At 42.8% G+C, this 19,016-nt stretch overlaps 1 long non-coding RNA gene across 1 annotated transcript in view; it reads left to right on the forward strand.

Moving 5' to 3' along the window:
* Positions 1-19,016, forward strand: part of LOC126175788 (uncharacterized) — a 510,800-nt gene that overhangs the window by 397,467 nt on the left and 94,317 nt on the right. The window lies entirely within an intron of this gene.

Consider the following 19,016-nt stretch of genomic DNA (forward strand, 5'->3'; position numbering starts at 1 on the left):
TTGCGAGATATACGTATGAGCAAGCAATACATTGGTCGACTTGTCTACGAATGTCTGTTCTCGGAACTTGAACAATAAATCACACCGTGAAGTACTATCAGGGGCGGATTAATGAAGTTTTATAGGTGGGGGCGGTTGCCCAGAAGAGGAGGAAGACCTAGGGGTCCTCTACTTGAAAATTAGGGAAAGAAGCCTTCAAAAATTACTGTTTGATGATGTTTTCACACTTAAAAATATCAAACAACTGCAAAAGTGTGTTTTGTTTTAGACAAAGAAATTTTAAATTTCTTGAAATGTGTAACATTCACACCCTTTTTCTGAATAACTTCTTTTATATAAATTTTAACACACAGCAACAAGCTCATAGGCCTTTTGTTAACAAAGAGTTGATACGCATATTGAAACAAAATAAACTGAAATTAGAATGAAACACTTTTAAAACTGTAGTTCTTAATTTGTTGACAGTTGTATTTTTTCCAGTTTAATATATATTTATGCAAGGTGGTGGGAAATTATGTCACGAAATTTTAACCCAGGGTAGCTGATGCCAGAAGGAACCGAAATTACTAATGTTGTGTAGGTCGACAACGCACAATTTTTAAATTACGGAAACTCGGCTCCACGCGCTCCGATTGGACGCGGGATTGTCTTGTTGGCGGATGCTCAGGATAACGCATGACCGCGAATGCTTTGCCTGCCGGAGATCGCGATGTATCCAAGGCGACCCACACGTTCGATGACAGCGCGCCAGCCTTCCACTCTGGGGGCCTGGGAGCGAATCCGCCGGGGTCCGACACATTCATTGTAGTTTCATGATAAGACGTTCTGGGAAAAAACCCGTCAACAGCTGTTAGTTCGCGTACAGAAAGTCTGTTACAAGTTGTGTTGGCCGTGAAAAGGGCCTATTTTGTAGCTTGGAGATTGTTTACTTAAAGCAGGTGCTCGAATTGGCGATCCTCTGACGCGACACAAGCTTGGTAACGTCGAACGGTGTTTTGTCGAACTCTTTCAAAGATTCCTGGCATTGCCCTGATGTGATTGGTGGCATGTTGAATGGGATCCCTTAATTCCTCTTCGTGTCTAGGTAGTTCGCGTCCGGGTGGGTGAACTAGAACCTTGAAGAATCCATACAGGAAAAAGTCCGGTGGCGTGAGATCTGGTGATCGCGGGGCAATGTCCTACGACCACCTTTGCCAATTACCCTGCCGTCGAAGAGTTCATTTAAATATCCGCGCACAGCACATCTGTTATGTGCGGGCGCCCTATCATGCTGCAATCACATCGTAGCCGTATGTCCAGAGTTTCTTGCAAAAAGTGAAGGTAATTTGCCCCGGTAAGTCGAGGAGGTAGACGGACTGGCGCAATCAGATAGTCACCCACAATGCCTGCCCAAATGTTGAGCGAAAATCGTTCCTGGTGTCCGTGGACGTACGTGACATGAGAATTTCCCCTTGCCCAGTAATGGACGTTTCGAGTGTTGTAAAGGCCATCCTGATGGAAGGTGCACTCGTCGATAAACAACACAATGGCGGGGAAGTCGGGATCTCGTGCAACACGTTGCAGAAGCCACCGGCGAAACTCTAGTCTGCATTCATAGTCCGCCACAGGATTTAGGTCTTCGACAGGATGGAAACTAAATGGATGAGTGAACCACTTGTCGTGTCCAACCGCTCGAGTACTTGTCGAAGGTACTCTTCAAATGCAGCATCCCGTCGTGTTCGAGGTCTTCCAGCATCACCATGATATCCCGTTAACGAGTCTGTTTCGCCAAGTCGCCAGTGAATTGCTGTAAACGCTTGCGGGTGTGGGTATCGTCTTGCTGGGTATCGTTACTCAGACATCCGTCGAGCTTCATGCGCATTACCGTCGGCTAGTCCATAAACACAAACCATATCTCGTTGTTCTCAAACGAATACTGTGCCGCCATGCTTACTGTATGACTAAATCACAGGCGACGTGTGTGCGCTCCGAAGCGAAGTTTACATGTGAATGCCTCTGACGTGAGGTGGAGGCAAACAGTAAGACCTATTCGACACGTCCGCGTATCGCGTTGGGGCAGTGACGTCGCGAGGGACGTTTGTGTGTGTGAACCGACAACCATAGCACTGTCCGTCAACCGACGAACGGCAACAGGGCAATTCCATGGCCAATCGGAGCGTGTGGCGCCAGGTTTCTGTAGCTGAAAAATGGTGCGTTGTCGACCTACACAAAATTAGTAATTTTAGTTCTTACCGGCATCAGTTATCAAAAGAGACTTAACATGAGACTTAGCATCTGAGGTCATCAGTCCCCTAGAACTTAGAACTATGTAAACCTAACTAACCTAAGGACATCACACGCATCCATGGCCGAGGCAGGATTCGAACCTGCGACCGTAGCGGTCGCGCGGTTCCAGACTGAAGCGCCTAGAACCGCTCGGCCATACCGGCCGGCATCAGCTATCAATTGTTAAAATTTCGTGACACAATTTTACTCAACCCTGTATATATGCCACTCCGCTCGCGTTTCCAAGATGCTGCCGAACTAGCGGCAGCGTATTTCCGCCGTAGTGCAACTTCGGTTTCCACTACCGATGTTTTCGGAATCCATACTGGTTGGGATGGAGGAGGTCGTTCTGTTCGAGATACTTCATTATATTTCGGCTCAAAATATGCTGTAAGATTCTACAATACAGTGATGTCAAGGATACTGAATATTGTTCTGTGGACCACTTCTGCTGCTTTTCCTTTTAGGTGGTTGTGATCTTTGCTTTCTTTCGACCGACAATGGGGCGCAATTTTTTGTTCGAGCGATCTTCGGTATATTTTGGTTAAGAGAGTGGCTAACTCAGCCGAAAATAGGATTTGATGAGGGTTCCATTAGGCCTGGAGCTTTTTTCAGTTTTAACTGTTCCAGCTTTTTTAACATTAGCACTAACACAAATATCTGTACCACTGACCTTCGCAGTGGTACGAGAATTAATTTGGGGCAATATTCGTCGGGTTTCTTTTCTAAAGGAACATCTCCCGTTGCTTTGCTACTCGCAGTTTCACTTCCTGTCTCGTTGTCATTAACAGCTTTTACATACGACCAGAATTTCATCGTGTTTTGTGAGAGATCTTTCGACAACTTTCTGCCATGGGAGTCGAAGGCGTCACTCATTGGCATCTTGACAGACAAACGCGTATTATTTAAGATGTTTCTATCTATCCTCTTACCAGCAGTAAACATTTGTTAATGTTGAGGGTCAACTGTCAATCCCTACACCAAGTTTCGACCGTGTAGATAAATATTTACTGAAAAATGCTGTATGTCAGATACGGAGATTAACGATCCAGTATTTATTATTTATTATTTTCATTTGATAATAAATATAGCATTCAAATAAAAATAAATTTGTTACTAGTAAGACTCGAACGTCTATATCTTTTTTTACTTAATAACACTTGCAAATGTATTAATTTTTTCTTCAAAAGGCAGTGTTTTAAAGGATAGTATTACACTACTTTAGGAAATTGATGGCCAGACACTGACCTTCAAACCTTATGAGTATCAGTGGAACAGATGAAGGCTAATGCTAAAAGCCACTATTGGTCCATATTCTGTGCTCAGTAGGCTGTTAAATGTGGCCACAGAGGATAGGTGTACAAATCTTGACTACATTAAAAAACTACTTGTGTTATGCTGCTACCAGTCGCATTTTTATTTATTTTCTGTTTTACTTAACATAACGCTACTCGTTTTGTTCTCTTCCTGCTCATCTTCAGATATGTACACACTAGCGGAAAATTGCTACTGTCGAGCACAAAAAGATGAATTTGTTCCTGTTTAAAAGACTCTGACTGAAAAGTGTGGAACCAGTTGCCTCATTTCTCAGCACTTTTAAAAATTTTTGTCAAATTTTGACAAGCCAACATATTCGCACTCTTTTTAACATGCAACACTCCTCTCCCTCTCGTAAGCTCCCCTAAGTATAACTCACTCACACCTATAAGTCCATCGCTGTAAGTCCCTCATACCCGTCCACTCTCACTTGCCTTTCTTACTCACTCAAACCAACTCACTGTTATTATCTTTTTGTGTCTTTCTGTCACTGCTCCTGCCTCACAGCCACAGTCTCCTTCGTTGTGTTCTACTGCTACAGTCTCCTCTCACTGTCATTATCTCCCTCTGCTCTCTCTGCTACTACTGTCTGGTTCCTTCTCACTGCTGTTATGTCTTCTCACTACAAATGTTTCCTCTTACTCTTTGCACTGTTCTGTCACTGTCAACTACGTTGCCACTGTGTCCCCCTCTTTCTCTCATACTGCCATGGTCTCCTTCGCTCTTTCTATATCACAACCACTGTACTATCGTCCAGAACTTTCGTCTCTTTCCCACTGCCACTGCCTCGTCTCTCTCAGCATAAAAAAGCAGCAATATGTTCGCAAGGCAAATTTTTTTGGAAAACTTTCAAAGATACTGAGGAAGCTAGAATGAGGAAGCTGTTCCGCACTTCTCACTTCTCAGTCACAGTCTTCTAAACAGGTGCATATTTATCTTTGTTGGGCTCCGATAGCATTCCTCCGCTGATTCCCTTCTTTTCCGAGCCACAACAGGGCATGTCACTCCTATGAAAAGAACTTTATATGTCAGTAAAATTTTGATAGGTTACTTACGTGATACTGAAATTACGCTGAACTAATTTTGAACCTCAGAACAGACTTAACGCGCACAAAAATTTTGTATGTGCTTCAGCACTACAACATGAGTTCCCCAGAAGGCTTCTGATGATAACTTTACCACTTTACAGCATATTTCTCCGTGCTATGTCATTTTGCTATCCACTATTTCGCCTCACACCGCATTTTATGTGAGTACTTGTTCATGAAGGATAACGGGAACCGCGCGGCCGCTACGGTCGCAGGTTCGAATCCTGCCTCGGGCATGGATGTGTGTGATGTCCTTAGGTTAGTTAGGTTTAAGTAGTTCTAAGTTCTAGGGGACTGATGACCTTAGTAGTTAAGTCCCATAGTGCTCAGAGCCATTTGAACCATTTGAAGGATAACGTTGAACCACTGTATCTCGGAAACGGATAAAGATATCAAGAAAATTTTCGAGTTTGTTCGAGACCATAAGAATATATCGGAAAAATTTCAGCCAGTTGTTGTTCATAGCCGTTTTGGAATCCGCCGCTCGGTTTTAGTACGAAAAAATGGTAAAAAACATTTTTGGGGTTTTATTAGGAACCGCCCATGAAGTAATGGTGCCTCCGTAAGCTCCTTAAAGCCCACTGTAGACCACATCAAATGCAAAAAGAACCAACCTATTTGCTCCATTTTCATAAGCAGGAGGAAGTGTGTAATATTCATACTTTATACTATAAGGTAGTGACACTAAGAGGGTGCTTCTGTTGGGTATAAAAACGGTGTCTATCCCGAGGACAATCCAGTGCTAATGGAGATGGGTGAAAAATGGCAAGGGTGTTAACGTAGCAACTTCACTGCTCGCCCTTTCGCCACTGAAGTCATCTATACTATAAAGCTTGTAATTCCTTGCCTCTAGCTGGTCAGGGAGCCTGAAGTGTTTTTCACGTAAGTGCATGTAGACATGTTTTGTCTGTACCACGATCTTTAGTAATGTAATCATTCAAATTCCAGTAGCGTATGGATGCGGTCTTTCACAGAACTTTCTCCTTCTACCTTCGTCCTGGCAACGATTGAGACACGAGACTATTGGGAAGGGGGGAACAGAGGGACTGCACAGTAGCAACAGCAGCTGGATGACGAGGAGGAGGTGGAAGAGGAGGAGGTGACCGTATAACTGGTTACCACTGCTTCTGTGTCCTTACCTCTGTCGTCTACATTAGGTTTTTGGAGTTTTTTATTCACATGTTAGCGCTCTACTTCCTTCTTGGTTTGCTTCTGGCTGAGCCTTGTCATTATGCAGTGAGGTAGTAGAGCTATAGCTGGGGAGACATTATCTGAATTCGGCGACTGCTGGATGAAACTGTCAGATCAAGTTAGAAATGACCGATGTGCAGCTTTAGATGTGTATTTCCCTGTTAAAGTGTTCGTACCAGCATTAGGTGCATTCGTTTGCGATGAGATTAGTCCTCAACAGCTGATTTTTGTGAGTGCAGAGCAAATGAGATAGTAAAACCAGGTAACTATATTGCTTTAAAGATCTTCTTCGTTTCAGCGTATCGCACCTGTCTTGTTATTTTAATTTCGTCGATATCCTTCTCTTAAGAGAACTCAAGATATTCCTGGCTCTGGATTGGATGCATAGACATCTGGTTAAAACCCAATTATAGGGACTTGCGTGTTCTCGTAGGTCAAGGAAAGTATCGTCGTTGGAAGATTGTAAGGAACTGCAAAAAGACTTGGACAACAATTCCACAGCCAATCATTATTCCATCGTTCAATAAGCGAATGGAATAAGTAAGAAAACTGATAACATAGCCGCGAGTTCGGGAGCAAACAGTGTGGCGGCGTGGTCAGCGTCGCTGGGGTGTCTCTCTGTGTGTTTGGGGGGGGGGGGGGGGGGCGGCGCCACTTCAAACCCGACCACCAGTAATTATTTGTTGTTTATTATTTATCATCTTCGTAAGGTTCTTGAAGTATCTTGTGCATTTTAGAATATTCGGTGTTCACCCAAATACCTATATTCGATGCTTGTATAAAAACTGTCCAGGATCTACGTTGGCATTCATAACGACGTGCTTTCAGTGCAAAGTGTTGTCTTTCAGTGACGACCCCGCTTTCGAATATGGACTTGAGTGTGGTTACTATGTGATAATACTGGTGTAATTTACCGTCCGCCATGCATTTTACAGTGGCTTACAGAGTATTTATGAAGTTGTAGATGTACATTGACGCATTGCTTACATTTCAAGGTAGTAAGACTAAATCTCTGGGATGTAAGAGGATTTTCGATAAAAGGCCTTACTTTCAGTTCAGCGAAGTCTGCCTTAAAATACTAAGGCAAGACCGGCACACTGAAATTTAACATAAATGTGGCAGTTTTCTCTAGCACTCGATCAACCTTCTTAATTACACCGCTTATAATCTTCGCCTTCTTTCTACAGTTTTGCTTCGTCTATGGCCAGTGTATCTCGGTACATCACAGCATCTTTACTCTCCAAGTTACTGACTATTTACGTAACATGTCACTTGGTGAACTGTTATTATTTCGATAAAAACATTGTCGTTTCTGAGTCCCTTAATGTGTTGAGGTGTACCAGCCAAAACTTCTAAGCCTTTATAAAAGACATCATATTTACGCCAGTGACTGTAACACTTTCATTATTTCACGATTGTTATTTCGGCCTTGGGCCATTATCAAGTGCAGATTTTTGGGGCTTTAAGCCATGTCAACTTGAAATGAGCTGTCACATTTGTATGTTGTTGTCATTACTATTTAATACAATCGTGACGCTGTTACATATTGCGATCACACATATCCATATGTCATAAAACAAGATAGTCTGTAGACAGTCACGTTCGTTAGCCCATCACTAGTCACTTATGCATACCTAAAGTTTTACCCATCACACTGGGACTGTCTTTAGTTAGAAAATCGGACCATATTTTTTTTGACGAGCAGGTATGAAATTGCACAGTGCACCCTAAGCATCACGCTCTGCCTACCCCAACAAAACATTTTTTTTTTTAAATATTGTACATTTCTCGCAAATCCAAGGCAAAATATTATGCTGTTCACAGTAAGTTCCGGATGAAAATCTGACGGTGGTCACTGATTGTAACGCATGATCACCTATTATATAGCCAACGATATTTTGTCTTGACTTCTATTTAGCCGGCCGGTGCGGCCGAGCGGTTCTAGGCGCTTCAGTCTGGAACCGCGCGACCGCTACGGTCGCAGGTTCGAATCCTGCCTCGGGCATGGATGTGTGTGATGTCCTTAGGTTAATTAGGTTCAAGTAGTTCTAAGTTCTAGGGGACTGATGACCTCAGATGTTAAGTCCCGTAGTATTCAGAGCCATTTGATCCATTTGAGCTTCTATTTACATATACAATGTTACAGTCTCTTCAGTAGACTTTGGCAATTTATTGATCCCTGTTATGAAACATTTTTCAAGTATGAGTCCCTGTGTATACAAGTGCATTGTCTATGGAGAACCTCAATAGGCTACTGGCGTTGCCGGCGGGGTGGCCGAGCGGTTCTAGGCGCTACAGTCTGGAACCGCGAGACCGCTACAGTCGCAGGTCCGAATCCTGCCTCGGGCATGGATGTATGTGATGTCCTTAGGTTAGTTAGGTTCAAGTAGTTCTAAGTTCTAGGGCACTGATGACCTCAGAAGTTAAGTCCCATAGTGCTCAGAGCCATTCATTCGCTACTGGCGTTATCTACTACGATAGCAGTAATGCGTAATGGGTAACGGTTCCACCAGATTTCCCTTGGTATGCCCGACACAATATCCGCCTATGGAAATAATGGCTCAATAAGAATGACACACTCAGGCATTTTTGCTAATAAACTTTCTGTTTGATAGCATACCCAAGTTTATTATTCTCTGAGGATGTATCTCGCACCACAGACTACCCGCAAGAGAGGAAAACGCGCTCTAAACAGGTATGACGAAGCTGTATCCAAGCTCAGCCCCAACTAATTAGGAATCAGAGAAGGGAAATCCATAACGCACAAAAACAGCGAGCGGAATATATAGTTGGGTTGAATGAGTGAGTAAGAAAGGCAAGTGAGAGTGGACGGGTATGAGCGACTTACAGCGATGGACTAATAGGTGTGAGTGAGTTATACTTAGGGGAGCTTAAGAGAGGGAGAGGAGTGTTGCGAAAATTTTTAAAAGTGCTGAGGAATGAGGCAGCTGGTTCCACACTTTTCAGTTAGAGTCTTTTAAATAGGAAAATATTCATCTTTTTGTACTCGACAGGAGCATTTTTCCGCTAGTGTATACATATCTGAAGATGAGCAGGAAGAGTACAAAACGAGTAGCGTTATTTTAAGTAAAACAGAAAATAAATAAAAATGCGACTGGTAGCAGCATAACACAAGTAGTTATTTAATGTGGTCAAGATTTGTACACCTATCCTCTGTGGCCACAATTAACAGCCTACTGAGCACAGAATATGGACCAATAGTGGCTTTTAGCAGTAGCCTTCATCTGTTCCACTGTTACTCATGAGGTTTGAAGGTCAGTGTCTGGTCATCAATTTGCTAAAGTAGTGTAATACTATCCTTTAAAAACTGCCTTTTGAAGAAAAAATTAATACATTCACAAGTGTTATTAAGTAAAAAACATTTAGACCTTCGAGTCTTACTAGTAACAACTTTATTTTTATTTGAATGCGATATTTATTATCAAATGAAAATGATAAATAATAAATACTGGATCGTTAATCTCCGTATCTGACTACTTACATCATACATACAGCATTTTTCACTAATATTTATCTATACGATCGTAGCTTGGTGTAGGAATTGACAGTTGACCCTCAACATTAACAAATGTTTACTACTGGTAATAGGATAGATAGTAACATGTCGAATAATAAATGTATAGTTTCGTAGAGTGAGACAGACTTGTAATATCACTAACTGAATTATGACGATTGCAATAGGATGTTCTTTTCAGCCTCACAGTGGCCTTTGTAGCGACGTCTGTGGAGGCACTTCTGGTTTTTATTGGCCTGTATGCCTCTCAAGCTATAGGAAGAGATAGGTAATATACGTACAATGTGTAAAAGACCCAAGATAGAGCAATTAGAATGGAAGATAAAAAGAGAAGTGTTCAGATTTAAAAGGGCGTAAGGCTGAGATACATTATTTTTCTTCTACAGTTCAACCGGGTTATCGAAAAAGCAGTGAAACAAGGAGAATTTGAGAAGAGAGATTAAAATTCAATGTGGAAGAATGTAAATGAAACGATTAGCCGATGACACTGAAGTCCTCAGTGGAGTGAACAGGGATTACAGGACCTGTGGAAATGCACCCACACAGAATGTGTTGGCCAACTCAACAATAATATAATTTTACTGTGCTTCACATCTGAACAATTACGACCACAGATACCACCGGACGTCGACTTCTGGCCGGCTCTCCCCCACATCTTCCAAATCCCTCAACAGACACTCCGCCAACAGAATATTGAACAAAACTGTAACTGCAATATTTTTTAGTTAGTTTGGATTAATTAAAAACATTTTATCACTAAACGACATTTACGTCTGCATCAGGACGTATATAATATGTCCAAAACGCCGCACATAAAAACGAGATTCTTCTGGGGCTCATACCTCGAGTCCTATTGGCGATACAAAGGTAGGATCAAGTATGTATCTCTGTTGGTTCATGCACCACGGTAATGATGTTGTGCTTTGTCGACTCATATCCTTGCAAACTACTCGACAGTCACTTTCTCAGATATCTCATTCAAGAACATTTTTCCCCTCCCTCCCCCCATCCTTCCCCTACCCCCCATCCCAATTTCCTTACCTAGAGACGTCAACGGACACAGTGCTCCTCCGAGCTCCCCTAGTGCATACCAACGGTGTTTTATAGAATCTGTTCTTTTAGAAAACTTGTATCTTCTAAGTCTGGGTAAAATTACACATTTCAGGACAGCATCAGGGTGGTTCTCATAATAAGCTCACCTGCTCTTGGAGATACTTCTTCAAAGAAAGTGTAAATGACTTCTATTCCAGTGATCAGTTCCTTGTCTCCATCCACCTAACAGAAAGCAGTATACTAGTGAAATGCTGTGGCGCGATCTTAGCGTCTGACAGCACTAGATCAGGCCGTTTTGCTGTTTCTGTATGCTGGAAGGCTTGATTCATCCCGCTAGTCTGGTCCAGAGGGATAGGTTTTCTTGCTCTCTTAAACGCTGACTGGGGCAGGTGTTCTAATACTGGACTTTCTCTAAAAAGCTGCGAATATATGTCCATCGAACATCGTCGCAGTAAGACTGGTTATGGAGAATAATTTTGTTCGTTTCGCTTAATTCGTACATTCATATCCAGCAAGAGTGCGTATAACCATGATGTTGAGTCCCTGAAAATAATCACTGTCATCGTACACAAGAACATCTTTTTTAGAATTGCTGTTGGTAACGTCTGAATCGTGAACACGTACTAACATGTTCAAAAGTATCCAAACGACATGAATTGCTTTCCTCCTGACTTGAATATAGCCCACATAACTAACTTTATTGCAGGTCCCCTACGCTGTGTTAGCTAGTCAAGTGACTACACAAAATGATTACCGAAGGAGACCGCTAGAGAATACTACTTTATGCGGCAATCAAGACAGAGGTAAATTAATACCATGATATTGCAAATGTCAGGAAACATGTTATTAGAGAGGAGGAATTCGTTAACACTTGTAAACTCAAATTTATTTCAGTAACAGATATTTCAAAAATTTTACCACTCTCATTACTATCTGTGAGAACTTATTCTCGTAACTCTGTCACGTAAATCATTCAGTTATGAATGAAACATAAAGAACATTGGTGTAATATTCTAAAACATTTATTATTTGTTACACGAACTGATTTTCGGCTGTTACGCCATTATCAGGTACGAAGATAAATGTATTTTTATGTATATAGACTGAAGCGGCGAACGAAAATTTGTACCAGGGCCGAGAATCGAACCTGGATCTCCTGCTTACAAGGCAGGTACGTTAGCCACTAAGCTACCTTGGCGCAGCAGTTCATACAACTGCACAGATTACCTTATCGTGCTTCTCTCCTCGATCCAAATTCGCATTGTGTCGTTTCAGGCTGGATTCCCCATTTCGTTGGGACCCTAGGCAACTGGGACATTTTGGCTTGGTCAGATACATCTCGATTTCAGTTGATAAGAGCTGATAGTAGGGTTCGATTGTGGCGCAGACTTCACGAAGCCATGGACCCAAGTTATCAACAAGGCTCTGTGCAACAAGTGGTGGCTGTATTTACATGAAATGGACTGGGTTCTGTGGATGTTTGGCTACTTGCAGACCGTTTTCAGCCATTCAAGGATGTCATGTATCCAAAAAACGTTGGAAGTTTTATGGATAATAATGCACCCTGTCACCAGGTCACAACTGTTCGCGACTGGTTTGAAGAACATTCTGGAGAATTCGAGAGAATGATTTGGCCACCCAGATCACTCAACATGAATCCCATCGAACAGGTGTGACATTTGCTTTCAGTGGGCAATGTTGGGAAAACAGAAAGGAAGAACTATTGGGATAGAACACCCTTTTTGCAATGAGGTCATTAAAGATGAAGCGGAAGCTTGGACTGGGAAGAAAGAATAAGGAAATTGGCTGTGCGCATTCAAAGAAAAGATCACAGCATGAGCCTTAATCGATTTAATCCAAGGAAATCACGGAAAATGTAAGTCAGGATGGCCATGGGGATATAACCACCGAATTTACCTTCATGAAAAGGAAATAATTCTTGAGTCCCAAGAACAATGTCTCCAGCAAAAGCCAACTTGAGTCCACAAAATGCAATGTTAATTTCTCTCTTACTTTTACCTCGTTTGTTTAATAAACTAACGAAAGAAACGCTACTAAATATGCCTCATACTGATCCAAATGAACTAAAACTTATCATGACAACTTTGCGAAAAAAGATTACGTTAAAAAAACATTAAGTATCCATAGCACCCGTGTGTCGAAATCGTCCCGAATTAGTAAGATATTACACACTTTTAACCTCGAAATGGTCTGTGCAGTCTTGGGTCATACACATGTAGCATCACAGGATTTCCATGTAGGTATGAGAATGTGGTAGTGAGTGTTTACAGATGAAGAAACGTGATTAACGAATCATACAATGCCAAATATAAATCAATCACATTGTGTGTTCACAAAAAACGAAATGTTACGTCGATATAAGCAGAAAAAACGCAAGTTTTAACAACAGTGCAATGTCGGAATTTCTTAATTTTTTCAGCCTTGTATCTAGGTGGTTCAAACTCGCGGTTGTTAAAAGACTTAAGACGGAGAAGTTAAGATTTCCTTCTTGTAGCTATGTAACCGAATAGGTAAAAAGCTGAAGAACCATGTACATCTCCATCCATATCGGAACCAACAGCAAAGATACTTATTCTTCGCTAAGCGAGTGTGTTGACTCTTAGCTAGCGAGTCAGCACTACCTGTACTCCACTCTTATTGCCATAGTGATTGTCAGCACAGATAATTCGCAACATAAAGTATGACATAAGTTGTGTTTACTGCACGGAATCCACTTCCTGGAAACAAAATCATATATTTGATTACTCAATATTTCAACTTAAATGAATATCGTTAAGATAATTTTTTCTTTATTAAATAAAGTGAATTTAACGGGATAACTATACCACTCCAGGAAGTGAATCCACTATCACATAGCTGCTAAGCATATTCCGTAATGTGGCCTATTTTCAGTTACACCATCGTCAGGAAGAATAAATTTCCACAGCCGGTATGTCTGATAAGCTGGGTCACACTTGGTAAATTGCGCTTCAAAGAAGCAATGACACTAACGGATGCCCATTGATTGTACTTGAAAGGTCAGTGAATTTTTTCCCACTTGTGTAACGAGGTTTCGGGTCTAAAGAATAGTTATGAATAATATCCAGTTACATAAACTGCTATCTGAACATCAAAATGATGAGCAACAAATGAAGAGCAAGGGGAGTTTATTGGTCGACCCTACTGGTCAGTAGCCGTTGCAGCTATTACTCTTTTCATGTTCTAACTATACTCAAACTAAAGGGCTCATTCACTGAAAACGATTCGCTTTTTATTTTTAGCATCAGCAGATGTTATACTGTGAACATTGTGAGTAAACCAAAGTGGTCCAGAGAACACAGATCCAGTGTGCATAGAAAAAAAGCATAGGAAATGAAATACAGTACTAACCTGACTATATAAGATGTTGAAAGTGACTACCGTTCATCTCTTGACACTTTTGGGCACTAGTTAGAAAGTTGCTGAAGACGGATCAAAGCTGGACTGCTCGAATGACTGCAGTCTCATCCGAAATGTTTTGCTGCAGTTCAGGAAGACTATGGGGGTTGCTGCGATACTCATTAGACTTGAAGGCTCCACACACAAAGTAATTGCAGGCTGACAGTTTAGGTGACCTTGGCGGCCATCTAGGTCCGCAACCAGACTGACCTCTGCTAACAACTCTGTTTGGCGTGAAAATTGTGTAAATGTGCTCTAAGGTTCAGTCAGTTGTAGGATCAGTCGGTCCATCATGCTGGAAGTAATTATAGGGTTGTGGTTATATGCACACAGTCACATCCAGCCGTATCCACTCCTCAAGGCCATTTTTATTTGCCCCATCCTGTAGACTTATAAACAGTTTTCCTTAAGAATGATTTCATTGGCACTAATTCGTTGCAGAACAACACCAATGAAAAGAGAAACAACCCTGATTACAAAATTTGAAAATCCACAAAAAGTTTCATAAGCTGTGAATAATATTAAGTTTCAATACAAGAAAGCAACTCCCAAGGAGCTGACTTCTCCTTTGTGAGTACATGCTTGGGCGGTGTGGAGCCCTGGCTCTTATAACGCTACTTACCTTACTGAACTGCTAGTTCAACTTTTTACTACTCTTTTTCCCCTTCTGCCTTTCCATTGGATGGTCTTCTTGTTGCTGACCATGCTTGGATTTGGTATATGATTTTGGACACTCGGCCGGCCAGAGTTGCCGAGCGGTTCTAGGCGCTACAGTCTGGAACCGCGGACCGCTACGGTCGCAGGTTCGAATCCTGCCTCGGGCATGGATGTGTGTGATGTCCTTAGGTTAGTTAGGTTTAAGTAGTTCTAAGTTCTAGGGGACTGTTGACCTCAGAAGTTAAGTCCCATAGTGCTCAGAGCCATTTGAACCATTTGGACACTCGTTTTGTTATCTCTTCTGGTACTTTATACAGCTTTTCGTCCTTCACTACAACCTACCATTCCTCATCTAAACTGTACAGAAGTGCGGACTGTACATCCCATTTTTGCGTCTTTCTCTCTTTGCACCTTTCCCTTGTGGCTGAGGTAATTTACCTAAAGCCCAACATGGTAACCATCCTGTTGTGTGGGGGGTCGTTAAGTACCTGCACAGTGATAGCTCCCAGACCAGATAGGGATCACATTGTTGGTGAGTGCACTGGTAACTCATCATGTACACCAAGGAGTTTGTGCCTGTCATGGCTGCGGTATGGGGATTCAGGGAAGTACTTACCTAGACAGGTAGCTGTTGGTATGGTTGGAGTGTGTGGTACCAAGACGGATGACTCGCAAATGAAACACCTCACATTTTCTTCTGCTGGTGACTTCAAGTTCAAGTGGCTCTGAGCACTATGGGACTTAACTTGTGAGGTCATCAGTCCCCTAGAACTTAGAACTACTGAAACTAACTAACCTAAGGACATCACACACACCCATGCCCGAGGCAGGATTCGAACCTGCGACCGTAGCGGTCGCGCGGTTCCAGACTGTAGCGCCGAGAACTGCTCGGCCACCCCGGCCGGCTGCTGGTGACTGCATCGCTTCAGCAGTCTCTTCTGAAGGAAAGGATTACTGCAATGTGAAGAGATGTGACTCCATAAGGTTTCCTTCCCCAGCTATACCATGGGAGGAACATAGGGCTAAAAAAGAAGCGGAGAGGCGCTCCTCACAATACTGAATTTGCTCTAGAATCAATAGGAATTCCTTATTACCCACAAATCCATTGTTCTTTGATAAACACCTTGAGGACAGGTTTGGAAAAGTAGCAGCAATTTCTAAATAAAAAATGGCTCAGTTATGATTAAAATAGCATTCCCTGCTCAGACATGGGCACTGCTCGCCTGTGATAAGCTGGATGACATTCATGTAACTATCAATCCCCACAACAATCTCAGTATGGTTCAGGATATAATCTTCCACCACGACCTTCTTTTACAGTCCGATGACGAGTTATAAGCAAATTTGTAGTGATGTGGTGTGAAATTTGTCTGTTGTGTTTGATGGAGATCAAAGGACAATTGGGATGATGATGAGCCTTCATCTTGACTTCTGAAGCTGACTTATTGTGTGAAATATCAAGGAGATGATGTGTTTTTCCTTTCCCATGTGGTGCTTCAGATGTATGAAATTCAGATACACGTTTTCACATTGTAATGCCAGCCCTATCTGTAGTCATTGTGCTCCTGTCTGTCAACTGTTCCCCTTGTTCACCAGATTCCACCATATTCCAAAGAGAAAAGAAAATCCAAGGACCCAACACTCCTGACTCACTTACATATTAGGAGGCCAAGAAGAAATGTAAGTGTTGTAATTGTGTAAGTATGGTGATCACGTTTGCTACAGCTACAATGATGTCATCCTGTTTAGTGATGGTTTTGTCGCCCTTCATGCCTTCTATGTTGAACCCTCTGGGCTACATGACTACATCTGGTCCCCTGGTCGCTAGGGGCCCTCCTCCTACTGTTTCCCCCAAACCCACTTTGGGATCATTGTCTCCCAACCAACTGGGGATATCAGCCCCAACCCACAGACAGAAGAGCAGCACCCTCCTCCAGCATACCACACCACAAGGGGTGCCTGTGGATGCTCCCCTCCAAGAATTTTGCTGATCTGCAAGTGGGTACCAGCCACTGGGTGGAGGAGGCACAGGTTGCTGGTCTTAGGGTTTTGCATTCCTCCTCTGTCCCTGGGACTAGGACAGACCAGCCCAAATTTTGAAATCAGCCAAGGAGAAGAGGTACAAAAAGAAGACTACCAAGATGAAGGACCTCCAGTGGCCCCCTGCCACTGGACCCTGCATCTTCTGACTTAGTACCTGAGGTGGTGTTCTTGGTGGCCTCTGTAGCACTGGATGCCCTATACAAGCTGCCTTCAGAACAGATGTGTATTGATGCCATATCCTCACAACTAGTATAAGGAGGCGACCCTCGAGCATGAACTGCCTCCTAGGTCCCTTCATGTTCCTACAGAATACTGATAGCATGACCCTTCAGTTAAAATGTAGAGTTTTTTTCCATCATCTGGCTGATCTATGATGCCTCTTATGTTTTTCTCCTGCTTTCTGCATTGCCCTCCTCGAAACTTGATTCCCAGTGAAGTGAACCCCTACCCTCTGCAGCTGTTTTGGCTACTTTAGAAATCAAGCTTGCTATTACAGAGCATTGTGCAGAGTTTACACGAACATTCTGGACAGGAAGCACATGACACTCAATATGACTTGGGAGGCTGTAGCAGTTCACGTCAGGATATCTCTGGATTTTACCATTTATAATGGCCATCTACATCCTAATGGTGAAGTCTCTCAAAACACATTGTCTGCACTGATTTCTCAGCCTCCCACATCCGTCCTCAGTTTGGGTGACTTCAATGTACACAATCCTTTGTGGGGTGGAACTGCAACCATTGGCGATGGTGAAGCTATTGAAACTTTGCTCACAGAGCTCAGTCATTGTATCTTGAATACTGATGCCTCCACACACATCATTGCGCCATATGGATCTTCTTTGGTCATTGATCTTTCGCCAGCCGGGGTGGCCGAGCGGTTCTAGGCGCTACAGTCTGGAACGGTGCGACTGCTATGGTTGCAGGTTCGAATCCTGCCTTGGGCATGTATGTGTGTGATGTCCTTAGGTTAGTTAGGTTTAAGTAGTTCTAAGTTCTAGGGACTGATAACCTCAGAAGTTAAGTCCCATAGTGCTCAGAGCTATTTTGAACCACTGATCATTCCATTTACAGCCCTGGCCTTCTCCCTTCCACCCAGTGGAGAGTCAGTGATCATTTTCCGATCATCCTGCCCCTCCTTCAGCATCACCCACCTTGGTGTCAACCCCTAAGGACTCTCAACAATTCCGAGTGACATGTCATTGTCTCTGCCATTACCCTAAGCATTGATGCAGCTGTTCAGAGTAGAGCCACAGCCTTTCTATCAGCAGTAGGCCTTGTTCCTCGGGATACCCCCGTTAGAAGACAGTACCTTATGGTGGACTTCAGAAATTCCCATGGCCTTTAGAGATGGTACATGGGCTCTTCAATACCATAAGTGACATCTTTCTATGGAGCACCTCACTACCATTAAATGGTTCCATGCCCAGATCCACCATCTAATAAAACGACAGAAACAAGAATTCTGGGAACGTTATATTACTATCATTGGACTGCGTACCTCTCCTTTGCAGGTTTGGTCAAAGGTTTGACACCTCTATGGGCACCAGGCTCCCGTGTGTGTACCTGGTGTTTCCCTCAATGGTTTATCTCTCTTGACCCAAACACTGTCGCTAAAAATTTTGCTCTGCATTACGCTTAAGCCTCTGCATCTGAGAAGTGGCAGCTGGCCTTTTGTGTCCTCGAATAGAGCGAATCCAAGAACCTTTCACTGCTCGTTTCCTGGAGGCATATAATGCTCTGTTCAGTGAGTGGCAATTCCTCAGTACCCTAGCTCTTTGCCCTGACTTGGCCAGAGGGCCGGACCACATATACAGTCAAATGCTTAAATAGTTTTCGGTCGATTGCCTATGTCACATCCTTGCCATGTTCAACTGTATCTGGGGTGAGGTGAGTTTCCATCTCAGTAATGAGAAGTTATGATCATCCAGGTAGTGAAACCAGGCAAACTCCCCCTTGATATAGACAACATTCGCCTAAGTAGTCTCATTATTGTATTCTACAAATTGTTCCAATGTTGGTAAGCTGGTGACCAAGTTGTCACCTTGAGTCTTGAAATCTTTTGGTTCCATCGCAGGGCTGGTTTTGTGAAGAATGGTCTTAGGCTTGCATAAGACTTACTACACACATGGCACCATCACATCCTCATTTCCTTACATGAGTGGGGCCTCTAGGGTCTTCTTCTGATTTTTGTCCAGAACGTCTTCCCACACTGTGTCTTTTTTGTGCATCTTGGTACTTCCCATAGAATCGCTGCCCTCTCTCCATATACAAGAGAATGGGGTCCAACAAAGTTCTGTATTGACTGTGCCCCTTTTTCTAGTGGCTATTAATGATCTAGCTGTAGCTGTGATTTCCACATTGCTCTTTCTGTATGGTGAAGATTTTTGCATTTATTATTGCTACTCCACTGTGAGTCTTGCTGAATG

Source organism: Schistocerca cancellata, chromosome 1 (genome assembly GCF_023864275.1).
Source record: "Schistocerca cancellata isolate TAMUIC-IGC-003103 chromosome 1, iqSchCanc2.1, whole genome shotgun sequence".
NCBI lineage: Eukaryota > Metazoa > Arthropoda > Insecta > Orthoptera > Acrididae > Schistocerca > Schistocerca cancellata.